The sequence below is a fragment of the Aegilops tauschii genome, chromosome 7, assembly GCF_002575655.3.
Source record: "Aegilops tauschii subsp. strangulata cultivar AL8/78 chromosome 7, Aet v6.0, whole genome shotgun sequence".
Lineage (NCBI taxonomy): Eukaryota > Viridiplantae > Streptophyta > Magnoliopsida > Poales > Poaceae > Aegilops > Aegilops tauschii.
In genome coordinates this window covers 336,471,805-336,487,529 of record NC_053041.3, presented here as the reverse complement: position 1 = coordinate 336,487,529, position 15,725 = coordinate 336,471,805, and the positions used below count along the sequence as shown (strand labels likewise).

The 15,725-nt window shown below is 48.5% G+C and overlaps 2 long non-coding RNA genes across 3 annotated transcripts; both read right to left on the bottom strand.

The window, feature by feature from the left end:
• Positions 1-1,294: 1,294 nt before the first annotated feature.
• LOC120969249 (uncharacterized) lies at positions 1,295-3,311 on the bottom strand. Of its 2 annotated transcripts, XR_005763267.3 has the most exons (3): positions 2,492-3,305; positions 1,580-1,734; positions 1,295-1,472 (listed from the first exon to the last, which is right to left on the bottom strand). It is a non-coding gene; the product is annotated as an uncharacterized lncRNA (long non-coding RNA). The 2 variants fall into 2 exon arrangements; XR_006666823.2 differs by having other exon boundaries at positions 1,580-3,311.
• A 2,244-nt stretch (positions 3,312-5,555) lies between these two features.
• Positions 5,556-10,173, bottom strand: LOC120969722 (uncharacterized). The gene is made up of 2 exons (XR_012188804.1): positions 9,717-10,173; positions 5,556-9,584 (listed from the first exon to the last, which is right to left on the bottom strand). It is a non-coding gene; the product is annotated as an uncharacterized lncRNA (long non-coding RNA).
• Between the last annotated feature and the right edge of the window lie 5,552 nt (positions 10,174-15,725).

Genomic DNA, 15,725 nt, shown 5'->3' with positions numbered 1-15,725 from the left:
AACAATACCATTGTTACACCCACAGCCCCTACTACTACATATACTGGACCAATTACTAGAGCTCGCGCACGCCAATTAAATAATCAGGTACTTTCATTTCTTGGTAATGATTCTAATGTTCATGAGAATATGATGTTGTCTAAATTGGATACATTTGTTTTGCTTACAAATGAAGGGCCTGGCATGGATAAAAGGGATGAACACTGGAGCAAGACCAAGCATGGAGATGATGGCATGCGCAAGGGGAACAAGAACGGAGATGAACACTGGAGCAAGACCAAGCATGGAGATGATGGCATGCGCAAGGGGAACAAGAACGGAGTTACAAGTGATGATTTCAAGACTTTGAAGCCACCATAATGAGTGCATGAAGCCTTGGACGAAATATACAAGATGCCACTTCATAAATTTCGTCCAGAGGCTATTATAGGTGCTGCGTCACCTTATTATTGGGCCAGGCCCATGTAATTTTGAAATACTTGAGTATAGGTTGTTTTTAGAGTCAGTATGTGTGGGGAAACAAGAGATAGGGTTGGTTTCGGACCCCTCCCCCCAGGGGCCACGAAATTCCCCTCCTCTTCCTCCATATATACAGACCTTAGGACACCGTTTAGACTTTGGGTTTTGTTTAGTTCAAAGGTTCGCCATAGTTGCAACTTCGTGTACTTCGTTTGTGTTCAACGACCAGACCAAGGCGTCACAGAACCCCACCTTTATTAATAAAGCTTTCCTCTTATATTCGCAATATCCAGATTGCAATTTTAGTTTCTTGCTTGTTCTTCGTTTGCTCGCAGGAAACGGGCCCTCGTGGTCAGGTTGATCGTGCTCCGGCGTGGTCAATAACCCTCGGAAGTTGGTTTAGCGATTGCTAAGGCGCGACGTCTCGCACGTTTGTAGTAGGATCGTCAAGGTCGACTCCCACAGAAAATGATAGCCACCATCTCATCGAAACATCAGGACACCTTTGCCTCTATCATAGTATAACAACCAACTGGGTCTCTTCAACACAAGTGTTCTTCTAACAATGTGTCCTTAAAGTTGTTGGCATCCTCGTTACATTATCTATGCCCATGATCAGGAAAACAGAACCATCATGCATCACTTGATATAGGCTTAGACGAGAGACTATGAATATATTTACCGTTTATCATACTACACATGCACATGAGTATTCCTCTGAGCCGAACCATTGTAATTACTAGATCATGATGGCGCGCGTTGCCGCACCCGTTCATTTTTACAATTAATGTTAGTTATTTGCAGAAATATATTGAGACACAAACATGGAACTTAGTTGTATCCACATCAGAAGAATATGTTGCTTATTTTTAAACTAGATTATTTCTCATTGTCAACATCATCATATATAAAGAAGAAGATTTAGCAAGCCTGCATTTGTGGTCATGCAGAGAGCGGACAAATCCATCCATCCATTAATCAGAATGACTCCTAGGGAGAAAAAGACTTCCCTTCTGCAATAGCACACACAATTTTAGAAAAAACATATAAATGCAAGTTTATAAATAACCCACGAAAAGACCGAGTTAAATAAGATGAGCAATGATCCGAGTTTTATTACCTTTTCACCGACTTCAGAAAGCTACATCCCTTGCAAGTAGCAGTGGGACCACGTTGCTACCTGGTCCTCGCCCTTCCTCTTGTAATTTCTTCTCGCCCTCACCTCCTCCATAATCGTCCTCAACAGCCATGGCAACAACACAAATAGGGTTTTCCCTAGGCCGCGAGAGCATGGGTGTAGTGACGACGAAGTTAAATAAAATAGTATCTATTCTGATCAAAGTGAATACAGAACTGCTAACTACATGTGAAGTAAATTTAACTAAAGTACATTGAAAGTTCCAAACAATAATACATATTGTATCTATTTTATTTTTCATTCGTGCAAAGTTGACACTTCAGTTTTGGTTTCCACAAAATGGGAATACTCAATTATGCTGGATATAATAAAACATCCAGAGAACTTAAAAAATAAGTTGTAGGAATTACAAAATGAAGCCATAATTGTCCAAGGATAAAAATAAAATAAAGCTTTAACTTCCATATTTAAACTGTTTGTCTCCTTTTTATCACATAAATCAGAAAGAAAAAAATAGACTGTCCAGTGAGAGAGTGATGTATGGAAGTCATCTCCATTACATATGTATTGGTCTTTTTCTTTGCAATAACGTGCATCATATGAAAAGGATGTTATTTTAATCTGAATGGTATGCTGTTTTTTCATGCAAGTGTAAAACAATTTCTGTAAAGAGTAACTGAATTGGGTCATACCAATAATTTGTTATTTGCCTGGTCGACTACTACAACTATTAAATTTACACTAAAATGCATGTAAATATGTTAGCAAAACAACATTATAGCTCTCCATTCCTCCTTTCCCCGTGTATATATAAGCAGGAAGAGATGATGAACAAATGCATGTAGATTGAGAACTCGAGATATATTAGATTCAAGCCTTTGGAAACGAGCATACAATTTGTTGAAGCAGTAGTGTAGCATCCCGATCTGCACTTCCAGATAGTCTCATAGTCAGCGTTGGGATTCAGCTGCCTCTCATAGTCAGCGTTGGGATTCAGCTGCACTGAATGGACAACGTACCACAAGTGAACATACTGCACCAGCGCTGTAGTCTATAGCTCCCCAGCTATGTCAAAGATGTAGCGATTCAAGAGAAATCACTAGTGGAAGAATCAAAATTGTTATAGTGAACTCACTGCAACTACAATCAGGTGACCAAAGAGGGTAAGAGCAGAACTTATATATAAGACTCTACAGTATACTATGAATAAACAGTGACTATGAGAAAATGTAAAGCTTCATAAAATAGCATAAAATCAACTAAATAAACTATAAAGACCTGATGATGAGAAATATCTGAACTACATTAATTTATATTTGATTCTTAGCCATTGATGCATCACAACATGCTGCAGGGCCAAAAGTCTGATTCTTGACATATGAAACTACAAAATAGGGAGGTGACGGTATGGAGGGCAATCATGTCCAGGTAGAGCCTATAACTAGAATAGGAGCGCCATGGCACGGGGAGTCTGCGGCAAGAGTCATCAAGAGCAGTTCAGACGTTTTGTTCAGAGCCAAAGACATCGATGACCGAAGCGCATGTGGTGGGATGAAGAAGCCGCTGTGAGGCGAGGATCGTGGGGCAAGGCAGAAAGTAGCGACAGGCATACTATGGCTCCTCGTGGCGGAGGGGGATCCAGGAGGGAAACTGCCGGAGATACTCTTTCTGGCGGCGGCGACGCACCTCGAGGTCGGGAGAAGGAGGATTTTTTTTAGGAGCGTGAGTGATCTGTCTGGTGGACTGAGTTGAGGGCGGCACCCACAAGCGGCCCATCCGTCTCGCGGGAACGTTGGACCCGATGAACCAAGGCCCTCCAAAAAAGCTACGAGAGTAGCGGCCCTTTTAGGACATCCATATGTCAGATTTGGCCTACGGCGCGCTAAACAGAACTTTGATGTGAATCGGACGGCCATGTACGATCAAATCATGATGGACGGCTCTAGAGTCTAATGGCCCGAGAAGGCTGGATTAGTGCTCAGTTTTAATGTCTCTAAATAGCATAGGAAATAAACATTAATTGCAAAGTTGGAAATAAATAATAACTGCCTCTAGTGCTTATTTCAAACACTCCATGTATCTGAGAAGGGCTTGGCTTGCCCGTACTGATATGAACAAGTCATGGTCACACTTAGGTGTTCCCCTAAGCGCTGGTGATAGGACCAAATTCAACATGGGTGCGGGAGTTACCTTAGGGAACATGTAGAGCACTCTTATCTTTATAATTCTTGGTTAAATGATGTTCCTCTCGAAACCATTGCGCCAGACATTATTGGATTGGTCCCCGGAAAAATCAGATCTAGACATACTATTTTCGCCACCCTTACTGTGATCGTTGGCTAAAGGAGGTTAAATCACCTATGTCCATTGACAATTTTTTACAATTGCTTAGTTTGTGGATGGCCCTCCACGATATTCACCTTACTAAAAATCAACATGATCTCTCGTAGTGGTCGCTTACTTCCTCATGACGTTTTTCGTCGTCCTCGGTGTATCTATCTTACTTCGACTCGCTTCAGTCTTTGGGTCTTGCCAGGGCTATATCCAATCATGGGCTCCTCTTGGTTGCAAATTTTTTATCTGGCTTGCGATGCACAAAGACTTTGGACGACAGATCGTCTTGCCTAACAAGGGCTGCCTCACAATGATCTTTGCCCACTTTGTTGTTGGAGTATGATGTCCGACCCTCTCTCACAGATCGGTCTTTTGGTTGCATTGGCTAGAGCATGCACTTCTACATGGTATCAGAGCCAAGAGGTCTTGAGTTCAAGACCCGGGACGCAATTAAATTGCAGCCCACTTTCGGTCCACGTTTAGGCCTGAGGGAGCCACACGTAAGGGGGAGTGTTGACGAATAATGTGCTGCCTAGTCTCTTCCATCAGATCGGTCTGACGGGTGAACTGGTTAGTTGCATAAACTTACAACCAAGAGGTTCAGGGTTCAAAACCCAGTAAACACAATAAATAATTGCGGCCTGCCCTCGCTTCCGCTGCCCACGTCATAAACTCTAAAGGAGCATAGACGTGAGGGGGAGTGTTGGAGTATGATGTCCGACCCTCTCTCACAGATCGGTCTTTTGGTTGCATTGGCTAAAGCATGTTCCATTGTCAATATTATATAGTATAGTGCAGGGTACTGGACTAGGCTAGGCTTCCGGTGATTGCGTCTGCCATTGGAGCCACCTTCCCGATGTGAACTTCTCCTGTTTTTTTCTTCTTCTTTTTTGACGGGATGTGAACTTCTCCTGTTACCAGCACTCCACCTCCTGATACGAAGAAAATGAACCACCTGATTATCTTGGATGCATGGTCCATCTGGAAGCAGTGGCGTAGCTTGTGGGTAGCACGTGGCACACCTAGAATTCTGAGACTTTTTTCTTTAGCATGTCATATTTTGCAAATTTCAAGTATGCACATCCTTTTTGGCCAAATATTGTATGACATACTTGGATCAGGCAGATTTTTTACTGTGCACACCTTTTATTTTATTCCTTGCCACGTCACTGTCTGGAAGGAAAGAAACAAAAGAGTGTTCGAGAACTTGTTCTGCCCAGTTGATCGTGTTGTTGATCAGATCAAGTGTTATTTTCTAGAGCACGCAAATTGTGTGCCATATTTATATAGAAGGCATAGCGAATACTAGATGGGTAGGCGCGCTCTGCCATGCCTAGTAATACATCAACTGGTAGTTGTCATGCGGTCAGCTAGAACGCGCTATTCTGGAATCGGTGGCCTTCTATACGCGTGCCTTGAGCAAATCACATGAACGGGCGCTTCAATAATCTTTTGCTGGCATAGTCTGTTGAACACACAAGTCATTCACAGCCCACCTGCTAATCGAGCCGATAATACAATGGCAACAACAATGAAAAAATGTGGCAAATAAAAAGCCATACTGCTAGCTGAAAGATAACCGAGTAAAATAATGGCAGTCTTCAATGGTACAACACATGGCAAGTAAGCTAAAGTTTTACTACAAGAAACATGTCCCAGGTGCACAGGTGCAGAACAATGGATAGAATCTTACATGCACATGTTTAATATCGGATGCATCAAATTGTAGGAAATTAATAGAATAAAGGTGAAACAAAAAAGCAGGACATCATTGAGATGAGACAAAGTAGAAGCTCCCCGACTGCATCTCCATAGTATTTCTCTCATTTCACTTGAACAACATAATCCTTCAGATATATTTCTTCATATCTTCACATACGCATCATTTGCACTATGTGGCCATATTCTTCTTCATTTCATATTACCTTGTCTGCTAACAAAATTGAAAAATGAACTATGATTCCCATGGTACATTTGGGGAAAAAAAGAGACACGATCCCAACTTAGCATAGAGAGAACCTTAAAAGAAACTAAGCACAGAGAGCTGATAGTCGTCGCTGTCTCAAATACTCCCTCCATATCAAAATATAAGACATTTTTTGCATGCTGGCTTGGCCTACAAAAACGTCTTATATTTTGGTACAGAGGTAGTACTAACTAATAGAAATCAGCAGGGGACAACTTACCAACAAAAAACAAAAGGCACCAATCTAGGAATGGAGACCGACAGGCTTGCTAATTAATTAGTTCCTAATTAAAAGATCAGATCACATCCATCTGTCCCATATATACAGATGGACAGCGACAACCAAAAGATCATGAGCTGATCCTAACCACCACCAGTAGCATTAGTTAATAAACTATGAAGGCCGTCCAGAAAGCTAGAAAGACCAAGACCACTGTCGAACCATCAGAGAGACCTTAAGTGTAATATTTAATAATTGATAAAATTCTTATAAAAAAACATCAAGATAAGAGAAGCATCTACCCAATATATGGAAATCCAAGTCCATGCCAAACATCAAGAAATTAAAAAACAAAAGAAGCAGAAAACATCACCCTGGAGCAACCAACTACATATGAATGATATTGATAGATGCTTGCATTGGTTGGGATGTGCACAACAACGTTCCATGTTGATTTGTCAGCATTCTTATCAATTAGGAAATCTCCATAACCCAAAAAAACAGAGTTAGAACAACTTTGAGCAACCTGCCGTTTAGTTATCACAGTTGCAACTTGCATGAAGCCATATGCTCAACAGAACCAGATTATCCTACAACTAAAACTCCAGCATCATAGTAATTCTCTGGGTAAAATTTGATCAAACATTTCACAATACTGTGAGTAGTTGCCATAGTTCAGGATAGTGCGACACTTACCTGTCAATAGAATAACACTAAAAGTATAGTCTGATAATTAAGATTCAGGTTATTCCAAGAATAGCGCATGAACTAGAAGTCTAACATCATGCACATTGGTCAACTAATAAAACATATATATGGCTATAAGCCTATTGCCACCAATGCTTCGTTGAGTTTCATCCTTGTTATGGCCACATTGGTTTGCCCCATACATAAAAACTTGCATACTCTGAAACACTAAGAATATAAAACAGCCAACACACACCAAGCAAGGTTACACAGAATTAGAAAATAGCAGTCGTGCGGAGACGAACAATTCCTTTCGGAATAGAACTCTGATATCCTATCTTCAATCTTCAAAACCACTATATTCTCCAGAAAGAGTATAAATATTCATATTTAGAAGTAGAACAATCATCAGCTTAATAGTGGACTGTTAGAGTACGTAATGGCCTAATGGGCCTGGGCTGACGGTATAGCACGTTAGTCTTAGGGTTAATTAGAGATAAAGGTCGCTTGCTTAGGAGTCAAGTAAACCTCTCTATATAAGGGGAGGACATGTATCAATCTAATCAAGCAAGAATTAAGAAGGAAATCCCTTCCCTCTTGCCCGACCGTGGGCAAAAAGGCCCCCGGCCGGCCCTCTCGTGCCCTCCTTCTAGCAGCCACATAACAATCTGGTATCAGCTTTGCCGGATTCGATCATGTCCAGCCCTCCACCGAGTTCTTCCCACCCGCCGCCGCCGCACACCTACCTGTCGCCACCAGCGTCTTCATCGGCGCTGCTGCCCCACACAGCAGGCGCGCCGGCATTGGGCGTGCTGGCGTCCTCAGGGGCGATTGCACCCTCTGCCTCGGCGCCGTCCGCCCTCGTCCTCATCCCGGAGCAGATGACAGCCGCAATCCTGGAATTACGACAGGCCATGGCGGGCATCAGGGCCTTCCTCATCGGGCCCTATGCGCCCCAGCCGCATCCCCAGCAGCCACCTCCGCCGCCGCCACACCACCAGCAGCTACCCCCCCCCCCCCACCCCGCCGCCGCCCTCGGACGCGACCACGGCGCCGGTCATCTCGTACCAGTATGGGATGCCCTACGACAGGACTACGACGACCTCGTTCCCATCAGCGCCGCCGCCGTCCCAGGGCGTCGCCATCCAGCAGATCAAGTTCCCGCCGTCGCCGTCACCGTCACCGCTTCCGGCTTGGATCGCTCCCCATCATGTGTCGGCGGCGGTGAGGCTGCAGGCTGCTGCGCGCGGCCTCCTAGCGTGTCAGCGTGTGCGGGAGATGCGTGGTCTGCAGTTGCCGCTCCTCCCAGTTGCACTTCGCTGCGCAAAGGACCTCGATCTCGCCCGCTGCGTCGGGGATCTTGGGCATGCGGTTTTCCCCACGGGCAGCGGGCATGTTGTTTTTCCCACGGATAGTGACCTCAAAGTCTGCAACATCGGCGGTTGGGGGGCGCACCCCTCCTCGCCATTCTCCATCGAAAGCCCTCCACTCTTCTCTGTGCGGTGCAGACCAACAGCCGTCCGGCGGGGAGAAGGCATGGTGTCACCGACAAGAGCGCATCGCGTAGCACCACTGCATTCCGCCACCAGCCGCCGCGAGGGCGCCTCTGCTGGTGCTCTTGTGACCACTTCCAGGTGGCCATACACATGCACTCCTTTTGTACAGATGGTGTCCATGGGATCCAGGTGGTTGTACACGTGCATGTCCGACGTGTGGATGGTGTCCACTTTATGTTCAGGGATCCAAAATAAAGCGTCCCGGTCCATTTCAGGTTGAGAGTAATAAAACAAGCCGACATGTAAAAAGCTTGTTTTTAGGTGTTAGGTTTGTGTTGCGTCGAGTCATGGATATAAGTTGGTTAGGTTGCAGCTCGAGGACAAGCTGCATGTCCAGGTGGGGTGTAGTGTTAGAGTATGTAATGGGCCTAATGGGCCTGGGCTGGCGGTATAGCCCGTTAGTCTTAGGGTTAATTAGAGATAAGGGTCGCATGCTTAGGGGTCAAGTAAACCTCTCTATATAAGGGGATGAGATGTATCAATCTAATCAAGCAAGAATTAAGAAGGAAATCCCTTCCCTCTTGCCCAGCCATGGGCAAAAAGGCCCCGGGCCGGCCCTCTCGCGCCCTCCTTCTAGCAGCCACATAACTATAATGTCATATTTTTTAGTTCGCAAAAGTTTCACATCTAATCTAGTATGCATACTCACATAGAACAATAAATGTACTATATTTATCCAAATAACAACAAATAAATATGCCTTTTCTTCACAGGTTGCATGTCAAGAATATAATTGTTGTGATTTCATTTATTTTCTGATATGTTTGCTCACGCAGCAAATACATAGCCAAGCATGCATACATTTTTGTTAAATCCAAGGACTGAGGGTCACTTTTGCATTTCCGTTTCTTTGTTTATGCACTTTTTGCATGATTGACAAACAACCACTCATCAAAAGATCATGAAAAGAAGTATGTACACTCACCTTGCAATCAACCAACCTAATATAATGCTTTCATCAGTGGACAGAACCAACAGCATTGACCGTATCTAAGGCGACCACACTTTGGCATGAATCAAATTCACATCCGCCAATTCTGAGGGACGGAATTTGAGCAGCTGGAGGCGCCATAGATGGGAGGAGAAACTGGCTGCTGGGATGCGCCAGTCTGCAAGACGCGGCGGCGACGGAGACGACATGGACGGCAAGCGGAGATTAATGGTGGAGACTGCCGGGAGGACGCAACGTCCGTGATTTGGGGAGACAAAGAGAGACCAAGGGGACTGGAACCTCGTTCAAAAAGGGGGGATTAGAACTCGTACAAGAAAAAAGGAATTGGAACCTGCAGCCCGCCTTCATGGACGAAGATGAAGATATCCAACTACAACCAAGACAAAGAGAACAGAAAATAGAACCTGTTGTGGAGCAGAAGAAGCCGATATGGCCTGCGTGGATCCGGCAGGCGGCCATCCAGAGGCATGGCAACACACTCCTATCAGCTGACGAAACGACAGGGCAACCCTCCCCGCGGCCACACCGACAACGAAGCACGGCAAGAATGTCTGCTGCCCCTCTCCTTCTCTCCCACAAGCGCCGCCAGAGAAAGAAGATCTGATGTAGAGGAAGAAGAAAACGCCAACAACAGATCCGGACCCGAGTCCGACGAAGAAGAACCACCGAAGACCCCGACGAAGCCACCAAAGCCACAGCCGAAAACCACATCCCGTCGACCACAAAGACGCACGCCGCCATGCTCTAGAAAGAAGCAGCGCCGCCACCCACCTCGCCCAGGGGGAAATATCTAGTACTTCCCCTCATGCTCCTGGTGCTCCAAACTCGGTAGCACATTTTAAAATATTTAAAATAATTTTTAAAAAATCCAGCACATTGACACAACATCAATGTATGTTGTTAAAAAAATTCAAATCAAAATTCAAAAAATTGTTTGAGATAAAAAATGACAAAATGGACATCAATGTGATAATGGGCCTAATCTAAAGCCCACTTATGTTGTGTACTATTTACTGTCAAATTTATTATTTATGTTTCTCAAGCTATGTTTTGAATTTTGATTTCAATTTTTTTGACAACATACTTTTATGTTGTACCAATGTGCTGGATTTTTTTCAGAATTTTTCGACCATTTAAAAATGTGTTACTGAGTTTTGGAGCACCGGGAGCACCCTACGTGTGGGAGTACCAGATATTTCCCCCTCGCCCAGGACAGGCAGAAAGAGAAAAGAAGAGGAGGTGAACCCAGCGGCAAAAGAAAGGACGGTACCTGCTCGCGAACGAACAGACAAGCGACACAATACCTAGCAATGAACCGACGCAGCGAGACGGGTCAACTACAGGCTTACAAAGAGAGCCCACCCCGCAGCCCAAAAACATCGATCCACCACGAGGCTTCCCACCGAGGGAGCTTAGGACGTGTTTGGTTGCAGTAGTGAACAGTAGTTGCATTGCATACACATCTCAACCCGGCCTGTTTGAGCAAAAACAGCCCAAATGCGTCATCTCCAAGTTGTTTGGTTGCCTACATCTAGGGTCCCTGCATTAGCTAATACGCAAGTGCACTTTTGTTTGGTTGCCTGCATTGGCCTAAGCGGCACATGAACACGGTGTTTGGTTGCACGCATGAGGTATGATTAAGAGCTAGTACTTGCACTTAGCACATAGGGTAAGAACTAGCAGAGGGAGGGGAAGAAGAAATGCAGTGTGCGCCGGACAATGGTGACTACGGTGGATAGTGGCCGTGGCGCTGTGTCCGAAATGACGAGCATGGAGTCGTGGACGAGCGACCCCGTCGGCGGCACGGCGAGCGACACCGTCGGCGAATTAGTTGCGGTGCTCGCGCAAAGACAGTCGACAGAGGAGGAGAATGCAGTGCTCGTGCGATGGTATCGTCAGTGCAGTGGACAAGAGAGGAGGCCGAGATGATCGACGCTGGAAACGACTCCAGTGTAGTAGGGCGAGAGAGAGGAGGCCAAGATGATCGACCCCATCGGCGGCGCGGCGAACTGCAGTGTGCATGGAGGCAGAGGACACAAGAAAGCAGTGTGCGCGCCATTGCAGCGTCAGTGCAGTAGGAGGACGACTGAGAGTAGGCCGAGATGAGCGACGCTGGAAACGACTCTAGTGTAGTAGGACGCGGGCAAGGAGATCAAGGAAAAGGGCGTCAGCGTCGAGAGGGACGAATAGGAGGGCTCTGAGCAGAGGACAGAAGAGCTCGACATGGCGGCGTGAGTGCACTAGACTACTGTTAAAGGAGAGATGAAGCTACGATCGTTGAAACCAAAAACTTACAACACGAATGTTGCGCGGAACTGTAAGATTAGGCTGCTGGTCAAAGGAAATTTCAAACTATCGATCATGCGCGACGAATCTGACAAAATTCGTCCAGAATAGCTCCAAACGGGAACACGAAATAAAGAACTTCCGGCCGACGAAACTACGAACCGATTGCCTGAATCGAACCGTAGCATCGAGGTGCATCTTTTTCGTGTAGAGCTTACCTCGAATCGAAGCACCGTTGTGTAGATCAGAGGGACAAGAGAGGAGATTAGAGATAAGCTTACTAGAGGTTGAAGAAGACCTCATGTAATCACCTCACATCCCTCCCGTCTCCACTCGTGCAAGGGCCCGCTCGCTTGCACTCGCCTGGGCGTGGCTCGCAAGAAACTGCCGATTTGAGCGTTTCCAGCGAGCTAGGGCTAGAAGTGCTTTAAGTTTCGTGCTATGCAGGCCCAACAGTGTATGCATCCAACCAAACAGCATGTTTCATTCCCGCGCGGGCCTGGTTGGGCCTTATACAGGCAACCAAACACGCCCTTAGATTTTTAGGTGATACAAGAGCCAGACCAACACCTAGTGATTTTTATTTTATTTTGCGGGAATAACTTCCGATCTATTCATCAACTGTTAAGGTAGTACAAAGAACACCAGAAGTAAAAAATACATCTAGGTCCATAGACCACCTAGCGACGACTACTTGCACTAGAGCGAGCTGAAGGCGCGCCACTGTGTTCGCCCCTCCCTCATCGAAGCCAGGCAAATCTTGTTGTAGTAGACAGTTGGAAAGTCGTCGTGCTAAGGCCCCATAGGACCAGCGCACCAGAACAACATCCGCCGCCGATGAAGAGAAGCGTAGATCAGAAGGATCCAATCTGTAGACACACAAACACAGACGAACGAAGACAAGATCCACATGGATCCACCGAAGACAAACGACGACCGAATCCCGTGAGATCCGCCGGAGATAAACCTCCACACGCCCTCCAACGATGCTAGAAACATCATCAGAACGGGGACAAGGCGGGGAGAACCTTATTCCATCAGCAAAGAGCCGCCGCCGCCTCAAAACTCAAAAGAGTATGAAAAAACGGAGCCCTCCCGTCGGCAAGGGCCGGGATCCACCATGCCTCCATGGCCGTAAGACCATAGAGGACGAGGTAGACCGACAGCGGCACCGGTGGGAGGCACAAGAAACCCTAGCCAAGGGGTCCTCTTTTCTTCCCGTGGAAGAAAGAAAACTGAGTTATGGTTACCCTTCTAACACCTAGTGATTAAGGCTACTCATAGTGCTGAGTATTACTCCCTCCGTTCCAAAATAGATGACCCAACTTTGTACAAACTTAGTACAAAGTTGGGTCATCTATTTTGGAATGGAGGGAGTATATAGTATTGCATATGATACTAGTGTATAATACTACCTTCATAGTGCATAGTATCATGGAGTAGTATCATAGATAACCTTATTTATTGTTATGCATGACACAAAGTAGCATAGCATTTAATATAATACGATATCTACCTATGTTACTCTAATCCTCTCTCCTTTAATTCCCTGCCACATCGTGTTTGCTATTCCCAAGTGCATGATACTACTAGCTAAATACTACCACTATGGCCAGCCTAAACTAACTCCTCACAAAACGCTGCAACCCTCCTGCACCTGCACTCTTCCAGTCCCGCAGGTCCGCGAAAATGACCTTTGGCAGCTCCGTAGTCGTGCATTGTTGGCTTGTATTTCCAAAGACTCAGCGCATTCCTTTGTTTACAAAGATCCCAACAGACCAAAATCACCAAAAACCAAGGCGAAATCGCTTAGGAATTCCTCAACCAGTCTCGGTCCACCACTCCACCAATGTAACAGTGTTGTTCAGGCTAGCAACACTCAGACTTAGAGCATCTCCAGCCGTTCGCCCCCCAGGGGCTAGAAAAAAGTGCCGCCTGGGAGCGAACCGACGATAACTTCGGCATGGGGGCGATCGGGTACCCAGCCGCCGCCCCCAGGTCGCCCCTAGACGCCCTTTTTTGAAAAGGAACTCGGCCAAACGCGACAAAAATTCATCCAAACTCGGCGATTTTCATTCATATTTGTACAAAAACTTAAAAACATAAATTAAAACTAACTAAAAACGGCATTACTACGCCGCCGACCACCTTCTACATGCTGAGGAGCCTGTAGAACCGGGTGTAGTCGCTGCCGCCGTCGTCGTCGCCGTCATCGTCGCCGCCGCCATCCCTGCTGCACCCCTGACCGGCGTCGCCGATGCGCGGGGGGTTGGACGGCCCGGGCGCCTCCTCGTCATCACTGTCGAGGATGACGGCACCGCCCTGCTCACGTCCGCGGCGCCGAGCTTTGATCTCCTCGAAGGTCCGGCGCTGGCGATCCATCTACTCGCAGACGTAGTCCCCTTCGCCCACTTGAGGGCGGTCTCATCATCGACGACCATGGCCTTGTGCTCCTTCTTCACGGGGAGCAAAATCGGATCGGTCTTCGGCCGGACGAGGCGGTAGGAAGAATGAGAGGGGCGGCCGCCCTCGTTGATGGTGAGGGCGCCACCGCGGGTGCGGCACCCAAGCGGCGTCTCCTGCGGCTCCGGCTTGACGGGGCGGAGCACCTACGAGTCGGAGGAAAGAGAGCCCGAGCCCAACGACGAGGAGGTCGTTGTCTCCATTCGCGCGACGTCCAGGAACTACCGCGACAGCGAGAGATGGACGGGGGCGTCGGGTACTCCAGGCGCGGCGTGTTGCCGGCCTCGATGTGCTCGAGGATGGCTTCGAGGGTGCGGCCGGGCACGCCCCACCATTCGCGCCGCCCGTCGAAGTTGAGGCGGCCGTGGGCAGGACGTCGTTTGTGGAGGCGACCTGGTCGGTGTGGCGGCGGTCGAAGTACATCATCCATAGTGTGTGGCTGTCGGGGGCACCGGGACGCCGCCGGTGCTCATCCTCCACGAGCCTGGCACCCGCATGTTCGGGGGCGCCGGGTAGTCGGCCTCGTAGAGGAGGCGCGCCTCGTCCTCGCGTAGATGGCGGCGGCCAAAGCCGTTCGCCGTCGCCTGGCAAGCGCTCGGCCATTGCCTATCGATGAGGGGAAGAGAGGGGGAGAGAGGGGTGTCGGAGAAGTCGGCGACGAGTGGTGGCGAGATGGGGCGAGAGGGGCATCGGTGGCGAGGGCTTATGTGTTCACCCGCGAGGGAGGTCGGCTTTTATAGCCGCGGATGGGCGGTGAGAGGGCTGCCGCCATGTGCCGCATGGCGGGAGAGGGCGGGACACGCGTCACCGCGGCTTCACTGCGCCGTCTGTGAGGCGTCAATGGAAGGCTGACCGGCGTGGCAGCCTTGGCATTGATTCCCGCGGGAACCGAGGCGACGAGGACGACGAAGGCGGCGAGTCGCTGACTCGGCGGGCCCATTTCATTTCGTGCCAAAAATATTTTCCCCGCCGCCCCCGGGCGTCCCCCGGCGCGGCGGGTTCGGCCTGGGTCTGCCGGCGTCAAAATCGGCCGAGCCGGTGAAATGTGGGCTTCCGGGGCACGACTGGCCCAAATTTTCGGCGCCGGCGACAAAAAGGCCTTGTCGCCCTCTCCGGCATCCTCCGCCGAGCCGCCTAGTAAGCGGTTCCACGAGTCCTCCCTGCGCCCGGGTTCTCCACCCTCCTCGGCGTCCCCTGCTCGCTCGGGCTCGAGTGTCGCCGGCCCAAGCCACCCCGTGTCCTCCGGGTCTGGGGCCCGGCCCTCTCCCGTCCCCTCCTCGCCGCTGTCGGCGTCGTGGGAACGGGGGTCCCAAGACTTGCCTGCCTGCGGCCCACGGCGTGGCTCCATCAGCGGCCCCGTGCGGCTCATCTTCATCAGCAAACACTCAAGACCCTCGCGAGGGGCCGAGCCTCGCGACGCAGACGACGCAAGACCTCCTCGGGGGGTAGCCTCACCAGGCTGGCTCGCGAGGGGCGGAGAGATCAAGGCAAGGGGCACCCCGTGAGGTTTCCGTGACGCAAGCCATGACGACCGAGGCCAGGCGGGCGCCAGCGCGCACAATGTCCTTGTTTCCTCATTGGTGCTAAAGAGGCAAGCACAGGCGAGGAGTCCCGAGGCATCAAGCAAAGGTTTCTGTATTGGTGCAACAAGACCAAGACCAGCA